At 40.0% G+C, this 12,890-nt stretch overlaps 1 long non-coding RNA gene across 1 annotated transcript; it reads left to right on the top strand.

Moving 5' to 3' along the window:
- The first annotated feature begins 11,304 nt into the window (after window positions 1-11,304).
- Window positions 11,305-12,652, top strand: LOC307268858. The gene is made up of 2 exons (XR_013845476.1): window positions 11,305-11,541; window positions 12,222-12,652. It is a non-coding gene; the product is annotated as an uncharacterized lncRNA (long non-coding RNA).
- The last annotated feature ends 238 nt before the right edge of the window (window positions 12,653-12,890 follow it).

The following is a 12,890-nucleotide window of genomic DNA, read 5'->3' as shown; positions in this document are numbered from 1 at the left end:
TCACGCAGTTTTATCTCTGGTAACATTATCAATGGCGGCCAATTGTCCTGTAAATCACCAAAGAAAAGGAACGACAGATCTTAATCTAGCTGGTTTAAGGTCCGCTGCTCAATCCAAACCGCTCAATCCAAACCCCCACGCTTAATTTCTGGGCGTATTTCTGCCCGGGGCAAGTTGTACCATGAAGTGGGACAGCTAGGCTAAGCTAGGCTTTGTCCCGGACCGCCGCCGCCGCTATTATTATCCCGAAGTATCGGCACACAGTAATGTGACTTCTCACACCCTGTGTGTGTGTGTGTGTGTGTGTGTGTGTAAGGGAGAGCGCTGCACAGACGCACACAGGTTGACTGTGAGCGAATTGTTTCATATGGACTGATTATAACAATGCAGAATATAAAGACATTGTAAATGTGATTCTGTCATATAAATGCAGTGAACTCATGTGATCATATGAAAAGCACAGATCAGGAATAAAAGCAAACTAAAAGTAGTAGAACTCATACTGTATAAACACACAGCTATCAGGGTGTGGACATGGGGAAACAGCAACTAGCTTGGCTAATAGAAATGATCAGCAAGTGATGGAGCATGAATACATTTGTGGTATTTAAGGGTTTTCCTGTGAGCAAACATTTCCCCACATTGTTCACACCCGTACGGTTTCTCTCCAGTGTGAATACGGTGGTGGTCTGTTAAATGACCTGACCTTCTGAAAGTTTTTCCACATTGGTCACAGCTGTATGGTTTCTCTCCAGTGTGAATACGGTGGTGGTTTGTTAAGTGACCTGACCTTCTGAAAGTTTTTCCACATTGGTCACAGCAGTATGGTTTCTCTCCAGTATGAATACGACAGTGGGCTTTATAGTCACCTGACGCAGAGAAAGTTTTTCCACATTGTTCACACCAAAACGGTTTCTCTCCAGTGTGAACAAAACAGTGGACAGTTAAGTGACTCGACGTAGTGAAAGTTGCCCCACATTGGTCACAGCTGTATGGTCTCTCTCCAGTGTGAATTCTCTGATGAACCTTTAAATTTGCAGATGTTGAGAAGGATTTTTCACAGAGTAGACAGTGGTGACGTTTGACTCCATTTCTTCCTCTCTGTTTCTATAGCGACAGACAGACAGACACAGAGAAAGAGAAACAGAGAGACAGTTAGTGAGATGTTACAGTGAAGCCAGCTATACCACAGACTAACCCCGGAGCTACACCAGGCTTGTCCGTATCACAGCAGTTGTGTGTTAGGAGCAACATTGTTTGCTTTGTTCAGTGCAAGGAAGGAACAAAAATTAAAACATATCCATTCGGTCCTGCCCAAAGATAAAAGATTTTTGGGAAAACACTAGTCACATGCAGCAGATTATATTGACACACATTTAACTTTATTTGGGTGATTTACAAGAAGGAATAACAGGAAACGATAAATACCATTACTTGTAAATAGCAACTGGTAAATCCTCATTCTATAAAAAAATATGGAATGTTTGTTGGATTGGTGTAACGGTGCCTAGCTGCATTGTTCTTTCTGTTTGTATTGGAAATGTTAATGCAAATGTAAATTTGTAAAAAAAAAAAAAAAAAAAAAATCTCTGTTTTCAAAGATATGTTGACTGACCACTGGTTTCAGCCCAAATGGCAACAGAAGAGATGAATGCAACATGAAGGGGGGCAATCAAATTCAATGTGTTCAACAGATTTGAAACAATAGCCCCTACTCATTCACCACTTGACTTTTCTATTGTCTTCCCCCAATCACCAGCTACTCTCCCCCCACCCTCCTGTGATGGCCCTACTCAACCCTCCTCTGGTTCCCAGTCTAATTTCCCTCTCCACCCCTCCCCCTCTGCTAACCTCTGCAGTGTTCTTCACAGCTGACCATGGAAAACCACTGATTGTTTCATATACTAATTGTTTCCAGTGCTTACATCACTGCATATGTTTTAATCATTTTTATATCAATGTATGTCTTATATGACTATTTTTAGATTGTCATTGTTAGGCTACACCATGGTGCCACAAAGCAAATGTTATTTTACACTTACATACTTTATTTGTATTTCTATTCTAATTTAGAGCAACTGTAAACTTATGTATTTCTGATTCTACTTACTTGAGCTGATATATGAGCACTATATACCATCACATGTAACACAGTAGAGAAGTTGCTACGTTGTTAAAATGTGACACAAACAATAGAAGTTGCCAACGCAGCACAGCAACCCCCAAGTGAAACCATATAAGGACAAAGAACAAGGTTTATCTGAATGGTACAGCTAACTGCTAACTGCTGGCTCCAAGCTACAAAAGGTCCACATGCGGTCAGGAGATGACCCAGTGTCCCTTCGTGTCTGTAGTGTGACGTCATGAGCACTGACCTGAGCGTTGCTTGAGCCTGCTGATGTCGTGGGGACTTCGTCCTTGTTGTCCTCCTCCATTGCTGCTCTCTGAGATCCAGCAACTCTCCTCTGTGGCTGCTGCTTTTAAGCACGAGGCGGTCACAATGAGCTGCGAGATCTCGGGGTAAGTCTCGCGGTCACTTCGCTAAACCCCGCCCCCCTTTTGCTATGACTGTAGATGAATGGTTCCATGTTTAAAGATCGGAAATTCCTTTGTTTGTCCCCAATCCTTAAAATGAACGTTGTTACATTAACAGAGGGAACAGTGGCATTAGGTAGATAGCAAAATAAACTAAGTTTATACGTTTCTGTATATAACAATAGTACTAAAAACTAAGAAAAAAGTAAACAAATGTAATACAAACAAGTCGGGTAAATAAGATAACAGGGAATAAAATATAATAAAGTTAAGTTAAGCAGCGGATAGTCTTATATAATAGATACTTATTAAGACAATAAGCACAGTGATATTGTACAAGAAGTTTAACAGTAATAACAGAGTGGCTGAGAGTTGGAGAAAGGTGTGGAGGGAAGGTGGTGGGTGGAGGTGAGGACAGGGCCGTATTCAGAGAGGGAAGACAATGGGGACTGGACAGGGGGAAGGGTGGAAGACTGATCAAATCTATTGAAGAAACAGTATAGGTCGTTGACCCACTTTAGGACCCCCATGGGCTTGGAGTCAGGCTTTGTGTAGCTGTATTTCCACACCTATACGCCCTCTGTTTGGCCTAAAGAAGAGCCTTCATGTCAGCAGTAGTCCAGGGTTTGGGGCACTTAACATATAATCCTTACAGTATCATTAAAACCAAAGGGTTTGTATAGAACAAAAGACCTGGAAGAATGTTAGTAAACTATGGCAAGAAACTATCTTTATTACCATGAAGTTTCATCTAATATGCACTGAAAGTAGCCTATAATATGGTGAAAATATCAGCCTACTGTATTTAACCTCATTATTGTCAATTTATTATAACGTTAATATCCCCATAGATCATTAGTAACTCCATATATTGAAATGATATAACCAGTTTATTGTTGGCATGTTACCAAATTATTATTTCTGTACTATAAGCATATGTTTTCATCTTGTCTCAGTCTTTCAATTTGTTTCCTGATTTCACCAAATTATTTCCCAGGCCTTTATATAATTTAATAAATCTAAAGTTATCATGAATAACCTTAATTGGACACACAGTAAATCTGGTGTTAGCAGCAGGAGGTTAACAGACTGATTACTGGAAGTGACATCACACTGACAAGAGAAACACAAAGAGCTGAAACAACAAGGACACTCACTAAGAAGCTTTTATTGATTCATTGATTGATTTACAGTCAAACTGAAGTCTTTACAGTCTGTGAAGCAAATACATGAAATGTATATTTACAGTGACATTTTATTCTTTATTGACTTTAATTGAAACACATGGAAATAATTAGTTATAAAGAAATAAAACGCAAATAAAACTCATTCGTCAAAACATTAAAGTATCAGTTTACACTTTGGTCTGTTTTTAAATCATACATGAATAAAACAGAGTTGGAAAAAAATGGAATATAGGAAATATACATCCATCAACTACCATGCAGGCTGTTCAGCTAAGGTATACTAGACACACAAGTCAAACAGGACTTCACTATCAATAACAAATAACATGAGAAATGCCTAAAAATAATCAAAAAAAAATCAGTAAAGAGGATTTCACTGTTTCTATTGTTAAGTCCCTCTAAACAATATAAGTGACATGCAGATACACAGTTACACAATATGGACTGATTATGACAATGCAGAATATAAAGACATCATAAATGCGATTCTCTTGTATAAATGCAGTAAACTCATGTCATCATATGAAAAGCACCGATCAGGAATAACAGCAAACTATAAGTAGGAGAACTCAGCATACTGTATAAACACTCTGATATAAAATATATCAGAGTGTGGACATGGGGGAACAGCAGCTAGCTTGGCTCATGAAAATGATCAAAGTGATGCAGCGTGAATGCATTTGTGGGATTTAAGGGTTTTCCTGTGAGCAAACATTTTCCCACATTGCTCACACCAGAACAGTTTCTCTCCAGTGTGAACACGACGGTGGGCTGTTAAGTCACCTGACCTTCTGAAAGTTTTCCCACATTGTTCACACCAGAACGGTTTCACTCCAGTGTGAACACGACGGTGGACAGTTAATTGACTTGACGTAGTGAACTTTTTTTCACACTGGTCACAGCTGTATGATTTCTCTCCAGTGTGAATACGGTGGTGGGTAGTTAATTTACCTGACCTACTGAACGTTTTTCCACATTGCTCACAGCTGTATGGTTTCTCTCCAGTGTGAATACGGAGGTGGACAGTTAAGTCACTTGACCGAGCAAAAGTGTTTCCACATAGTTCACACCAGAACGGTTTCTCTCCAGTATGAACTCTCTGATGAGTCTTCAAGTTTTGAGATCTTGTGAAGGATTTGTCACAGAGTTGACATTGGTGACGTTTTACTCCATTTCTTCCTCTTTGTTTCTATAGTGACAGACAGACACAGAGAAACAGGAAGACAGTTAGTGAGATGTTACAGTGAAGCCAGCTATACCACAGGCTAACCCCCAGAGCTACACTGGGCTCTTCCGTATCATTCGCTATATTCATTGCAAGGGAGGAAAACAATTGTTCAGAGGGGGTCACTTTATTTGGTTGATTTACAAGAAGGAATAACAGGAAATGATAGATACCATAACTCCTTAAAGGTAAATCCTCATTCTAATCTTGAATTTTTTTTTTTAATTCCAGTAAATGAAAAAGACTGACCTCCCTGCTGATATTGCAAGGCAGCTATACCACAGACTAAAGCTGGAGATTAGATTAGAGCTACACTGAGCGTCGTATCACAGCAGGTGTGTGTCAGGAGTAACATTGTTCGCTTTATTAAGTGCAAGGAATTTAAAAAAAAAATTTTTTCAGAGTGATTTATCAGAAGTATAAACCTAGCAACAATGATTTATGCTTAACAGTGGTCAGTTATGGAGAAGTATCAGTGACGTGTAATAAATCAATGTAATCACAAGAATCTCTGCCTTTCAACATGTGTGATACCATTTACTCTACTACCTGTTTGACCCAATGGTGTGAGTTCAGATTTTTTTTTTTCCATTACCCCTAAATTCCAAAATATCCATTTGGTCCTGTCCAAAGATACAATATTTTTGGTTGATATACAATACCGAATAACAGGAAATTATAGATACCATTACTTGTTACAGGTAAATCCTCATTCTAATCTATTTTTTTTTAATCCAGTAAATGAAAAGGACTGACCTCCCTTGCAAAAAGATATTTACTTAGAAATGATGATGTAATGGTGCTTAGCTGCATTGTTATGTTTGTTTGTATTGGAAATGTTAATAAGTCTGTGAAAGAAATAATCTCTGCCTTCAAAGGTATGTTGACCGTTCACTGGTTTCAGCCCAAATGGCAACAGAAGAGATGAATGCAACATGAAGAAGGGCCAACAAACTCAATGTGTTCAACAGATTTGAAACAAAAGCCCCTACTCATTCACCACTTGCCTTTTCTATTGTCTTCCCCCAATCACCAGCTACTCCACTGCCCCCCATCCCCCTGTGATGGCCCTACTCAACCGTCCTCTGGTTCCCAGTCTAACTTCCCCCTCCACCCCTCCCCCTCTGCTAACCTCTGCAGTATTCTTCACAGCTGACCATGGAAGAACACTGATTTGTATGATATACTCTTTTTGTTTCCAAGTGCTTACATCGTTGCATATTGTGGAATAATTTTCATATTATTTTATTTCTTATTTTTATATGACTAATGTCAGATTTGTATTGTTAGGCTACACCAGTGTGGCAAATAGAAAATGTTGTTTTGAACTTACATACATTATTTGTATATCTATTCTTATTTGGAGCAACTGTAAATGTACGTACTTCTGATTCTACTTATTTGAGCTTATATATGAGCACTATATACCAATAAATGTAACTGAGTAGAGAGGCTGATACGTTGATGAAATGTTTCACAAATAATAGAAGTTGCTAAAGGCCATAACGCAGCACAGCAACCCCCCAGCGAAACTGTTTCCCCGCGCCCATGAGTGAGTCCAATACATATAAGGACAAAGAACAAGGTTTATCTGGACACTACAGCTAACCGCTAACTCAAAGCTACAAAAGGTCCACATGCGGTCAGGAGATGACCCAGTGTCCCCTCCTGTCTGTAGTGTGACGTCATGAACACTGACCTGAGCGTCGCGTGAGCCTGCTGATGTCGTGGGGATGTCGTCCTTGTTGTCCTCCTCCATTGCTGCTCTCTGAGATCCAGCAGCTCTCCTCTGTGGCTGGTGGCCTCTGTGGTGGTGGGTAGTTAAATTACCTGACTTACTGAACGTTTTTCCACATTGCTCACAGCTGTATGGTTTCTCTCCAGTGTGAATACGGAGGTGGACAGTTAATTGACTTGACGTAGTGAACGTTTTTTCACACTGGTCACAGCTGTATGATTTCTCTCCAGTGTGAATACGGCGGTGGACTGTTAAGTGACCTGACAAAGTGAAAGTTTTTCCACATTGCTCACAGCTGTATGGTTTCTCTCCAGTGTGAATACGGAGGTGGGTAGTTAAATTACCTGACTTAATGAACGTTTTTCCACATTGCTCACAGCTGTATGGTTTCTCTCCAGTGTGAATACGGAGGTGGACAGTTAAGTCACTTGACCGAGCAAAACTTTTTCCACATAGTTCACACCAGAACGGTTTCTCTCCAGTGTGAACTCTCTGATGAGTCTTCAAGTTTTGAGATCTTGTGAAGGATTTGTCACAGAGTTGACATTGGTGACGTTTTACTCCATTTCTTCCTCTTTGTTTCTATAGTGACAGACACAGAGAAACAGGAAGACAGTTAGTGAGATGTTACAGTGAAGCCAGCTATACCACAGGCTAACCCCCAGAGCTACACTGGGCTCTTCCGTATCATTCGCTATATTCATTGCAAGGGAGGAAAACAATTGTTCAGAGGGGGTCACTTTATTTGGTTGATTTACAAGAAGGAATAACAGGAAATGATAGATACCATAACTCGTTAAAGGTAAATCCTCATTCTAATCTTGAATTTTTTTTTTTAAATCCAGTAAATGAAAAAGACTGACCTCCCTGCTGATATTGCAAGGCAGCTATACCACAGACTAAAGCTGGAGATTAGATTAGAGCTACACTGAGCGTCGTATCACAGCAGTTGTGTGTCAGGAGTAACATTGTTCGCTTTATTAAGTGCAAGGAATTTTTTTTTAAATAATTTTGAGTGATTTATCAGAAGTATAAACCTAGCAACAATGATTTATCCTTAACAATGGTCAGTTATAGAGAAGTATCAGTGACGTGTAATAAATCAATGTAATCACAAGAATCTCTGCCTTTCAACATGTGTGATACCATTTACTCTACTACCTGTTCGACCCAATGGTGTGAGTTCAGTTTGAAGATTTTTTTTCCCATTACCCCTCAATTCCAAAATATACATTTGGTCCTGTCCAAAGATACAATATTTTTGGTTGACATACAATAAGGAATAACAGGAAATGATAGATACCATTACTTGTTACAGGTAAATCCTCATTCTAGTCTATTTTTTTTAAATCCAGTAAATGAAAAGGACTGACCTCCCTTGCAAAAATATATTTACTTAGAAATGGTGATGTAATGGTGCTTAGCTGCATTGTTATGTTTGTTTGTATTGGACATGTTAATAAATCTGTGAAAGAAATAATCTCTGCCTTCAAAGATATGTTGACTGACCGCTGGTTTCAGCCCAAATGGCAACAGAAGAGATTAATGCAACATGGAGAGGGTCCAACAAACTCAATGTGTTCAACAGATTTGAAACAATAGCACCTACTCATTCACCACTTGACTTTTCTATTGTCTTCCCCCAATCACCAGCTACTCCACTGCCCCCTGTGATGGCCCTACTCAACCCTCCTCTGGTTCCCAGTCTAACTTCCCCCTCCACCCCTCCCCCCTCTGCTAACCTCTGCAGTGTTCTTCACAGCTGACCATGGAAGACCACTGATTGTTTCATATACTAATTGTTTCCAGTGCTTACATCATTGCATATTTTTGAATCATTTTTATATCAATGTATGTCTTATATGACTATTTTTAGATTGTCATTGTTAGGCTACACCATTGTGCCACGAAGCAAATGTTATTTACACTTACATACTTTATTTGTATTTCTATTCTGATATATGAGCAGGTAGGTATTTCTGATTCTACTTATTTGAGCTGATATATGAGCGCACTATATACCATCACATGTAACAGAGTAGAGAAGATGCTACGTTGTTAAAATGTTACACAAACAATAGAAGTTGCTAAAGGCCATAACGCAGCACAGCAACCCCCCAGCGAAACTGTTTCCCCGCGCCCATGAGTGAGTCCAATCCATATAAGGACAAAGAACAAAGTTTATCTGGATGCTAAAGCTAACCGCTAACTCCACGCTACAAAAGGTCCACATGCAGTCAGGAGATGACCCAGTGTCCCTTCGTGTCTGTAGTATGACGTCATGAACACTGACCTGAGCGTTGCATGAGCCTGCTGATGTCGTGGGGACGTCGTCCTTGTTGTCCTCCTCCATTGCTGCTCTCTGAGATCCAGCAGCTCTCCTCTGTGGCTGCTGCTCTTAAGCACGAGGCGGTCACAATGAGCTGCGAGATCTCGGGGTAAGTCTCGCGGTCACATTGCTAAACCCCGCCCCCCTTTTGCTATGACTGTAGATGAATGGCTCCTTGTTTAAAGATCGGAAATTCCTTTGTTTGTCCCCAATCTGTAAAATGTACGTTGTAACAGTAACAGAAGGGACAGTGGCAATAAGTAGATAGCAAAATAAAATAAGTTCATACCTGTATATAAAAATAGTACTGAAAAATGAAGAAAATAGTAAACAAATGTATTACAAACAAGTCGGTAAAATAAGATAACAGGGAATACAATATAATAAAGTTAAGCAGCGGATAGTCTTATGTAATAGATACTTATTAAAACAATAAGCACAGTGATATTGTACAAGAAGTTTAACAGTAATAATAGAGTGGCTGAGAGTTGGAGAAAGGTGTGGAGGGAAGGGGGTGGGTGGAGGTGAGGACAGGGCCGTATCCAGAGAGTGAAGACAATGGGGACTGGACAGGGGGAAGGGTGGAAGACTGATCAAATCTATTGAAGAAACAGTCTAGGTCGTTGACCCACTTTAGGACCCCCATGGGCTGGGAGTCAGGCTTTGTTTAGCTTTATTTCCTGACCTAAAGGCCCTGAAAATAAATGATTTTCATACTGGTCACATCTGTCTGTGGCACTACATTAGATATTTTGAAAACACAGGCTAAGTTCATAGTTTTCCTCTGGTTGTTAAAAACAAGATGGCATACAAATTACATATTAGACTATTTAAATAATGTAAGCACATCCACTATCAGGATTGTTTATACACAAGATAGAGAACTGAAAAATATGGCTATCAATACAATTCACAAAATAATGTGGGAGATATTTCAAAACTTTCAACATTAAAAGTTGCTGTAGTTGAATAATTACCCTTACATTATTCACATGTTTTCAAAATCCCTGAAACAAGATTGCTTTTCCGCAATTTTTTTGTTGATTTTCCTCTCTGCCAGTTGAGAGAAGTGTGGTGCACGACCTACATAAGATAACGGCCCGTGTGCTGTGGCTGAGACGGGGCGTGCTATATCTAGGGTTATATATATATGACTAAAACAACCGGTCACTTTATTAGGTACACCTGTTCAATTGCTTATACAAACAAAAAGCTTATCTTCCAATCACATGGCCGCAACTCAAGGCATGGTTGATGGTGCAAGGCAGGATGGAACCATACTTTCATGTTCTTTACGCCAAATTCTGACACAGGCAAGACTTTTCCAATCTTTTATTGTACAATTTTGGTGGGCCTGTGCGAATTGTAGCCTCAGTTTCCTGTTTTTAGCTGACAGGAGTGGCACTTTTTGGGGTCTTCTGTTGCTGTAGCCCATCTGCTTCAAGGTTGGTTGTGTTTTACATTCAGAGATGGTATTCTGCATACCCTGGTTGTTACCAGTGGTTATTTGAGTTACTTTTGCCTTTCTATAATCTTGAACCAGTATGCCCATCCTCCTCTGACCTCTGACATCAACAAGGCATTTTATGCCCTCACTGAATATAATTTATTTTTTGGGCCATTCTCTATAAGCCCTAGAGATGGTTGTGCGTGAGAATCCCAGTAGATCAGCAGTTTCTGAAATACTCAGACCAGCCCTTCTGGCACCATCAACATTGCCATGTTCAAAGTCACTTAAACCCCCTTTCTTCCCCATTCTGATGCTCGGTTTTAACTTCAATAAGTTGTCCTGTCCAGGTCTACATGCCTAAATGCATTGAGTTGCTGCTATGTGATTGGCTGATAAGTTATATGTGTTACCAAGAAAATTAACCGCTGTAACTAATAAAGTGGCCGATGAGTGTATATGACTAAAACAACATGGACACTCACTAAAAAGCTTTTATTGATACATTGATTGATTTAGAGTCAAACTAAAGTATATACTGTCTGTGAAGCAAATGCATGACATTAATATTTGCAGTGATATTGCATTCTTAAAGGGAAAATTCGCCCATTTTCATGTGAATGGTATATCAGGGCCGAGTATATTAGTAGTCTATTGAAAAAAGCCCCCCAAAAATTGATCCGAATTGGCAGAGAGCACAATGATTTCGGATTTAAACTGATGACGCGGGGCTGACGTAGCCGTTTTTACAGTTCCTACAGGCCCCAGGATGCATTGCGCGGGGGGGTACGCTCTGCAGCCTGCCCAGATTCCGAGCTGCTCGCGTTACCATGGGGACATAAACACAGCACGGACCTGACCCGTGTAAGCAGTACAGTAATAGCGCGCTTCGTATTATTTCACTGTTGGACTACTACCACAAAGAAAACATGCCGTCCTATAATGTGCCTAGATGCGCCAACTTTAGGAAACAGAAAAGAAGCAGGAGTAAGCGTAAGCTGAAGATACTAGGCCCTACCTGTTGCCTATTCACCGGCGTGATGCATAGCCCCAGCCCCGGGAAAAAGAATCCGAATAAAGGTAAGCTAACGTGAGCTAAATTGCATAGTAGCCTACTGTAGTTAGTATCAGTGTTTCCCCTACATTAATAACTGTGCTGCCCACACCGCTGTTGAATATTGTGTCCCGGTGTAAGGCTGATAGATGGGGCAAGGAGGAATTAGTCTACCGGTTGTAGCTGTAGCCAAGTTACCTTAGCCGCTAAGCTAAAGTTAGAAGTGAACTCGTGAGGGGGGCAGTAGGCCCCTCTGTGTATCCTTGAGGAAGATTTAGTTGCATTTGCAAGGCTGTTTGTGTGTGACTGTGTGTTTGTTTTCCATGTGCATGGTTATTAGCGATGTCGTTAAAATGATCAGCTTTCCAAAACCATAAACAATTGCTATGCTGATGGTGATGGCTGGGTGATTAGCACTGATGTCCCTAGTCTTGTGTCGTCTTGGCTCTTCCTAATGCAAATGCATAGCCACACCCTGGCATACAGTATGCTTGGCTGCTAATATAAACATGATGTCTTCTTAGACAAAAGACTACTATTGTGTTAGTGCACTAACTGACTGACCTATCTATGGTTACATAGTGGTTTGTCTGTTTTATATATTTATTGCAACAGCAACATTATCTTTACAGTATAACACATTGATTTTTCTTTTGTCATCTCTTCAGTGCTGGCCTTGTGATACAATCATAATTTGTCATTTCAGGTGAGGTCCAAAGGAAGATGGTGTATTGTCCGAGGACCACGCACTCTGTTGTGAAGACTGTTTACATCCCGCACACACGCACCACTTCAGAGCATCCCTCGTAGAACTCGTCATCACATGAAGAAGGGACTGCTGCCTGCAAAGTGCTGACATCATCACTACAGCTCCCTCAGCCTGCCCTCCCTCACAACATGTCCAAAACCAACTACAGAAGAAGCTGCTGCTAAACATCACTCAATATTTCAACAGTAACTTGACGAAGGAAGCATTATGCTACAATTGTTTTTCCCAACACACTGGAAACTCAAAGCTTTTGAAAATGTTATTTTTCTTTTTTACATTTGTATATGTACATACTTTACAGTTGTGTGTAGAATAATGCACACTGTTTTACTTGCTTGTTATATTAAACTCTATCTATGCCTTATAAAGTGTTTGATTCTCTGAAACTATTTCACTTTTAGTTGATAAGTCAAACCTATGTATTAAAATGGTTACCTATGCAATGACAAAAAACAATCATGTTTATACAAAATTATTTTTATTTGTAAATACAGTCAAGGAGAATTGACACATTTTCACATGATTAAATCTCAATCAGTGTCCATAGTTAGCAGCAGTATTTACAGGTCAAAATATTTGATCATAGCTCATCCGTAGCTTCTACGT

This window comes from Ammodytes marinus (genome assembly GCF_949987685.1).
Source record: "Ammodytes marinus genome assembly, chromosome: 23".
In the NCBI taxonomy this organism is placed as follows: Eukaryota; Metazoa; Chordata; class Actinopteri; order Uranoscopiformes; family Ammodytidae; genus Ammodytes; species Ammodytes marinus.
This window is presented reverse-complemented; position numbering and strand designations above follow the sequence as displayed.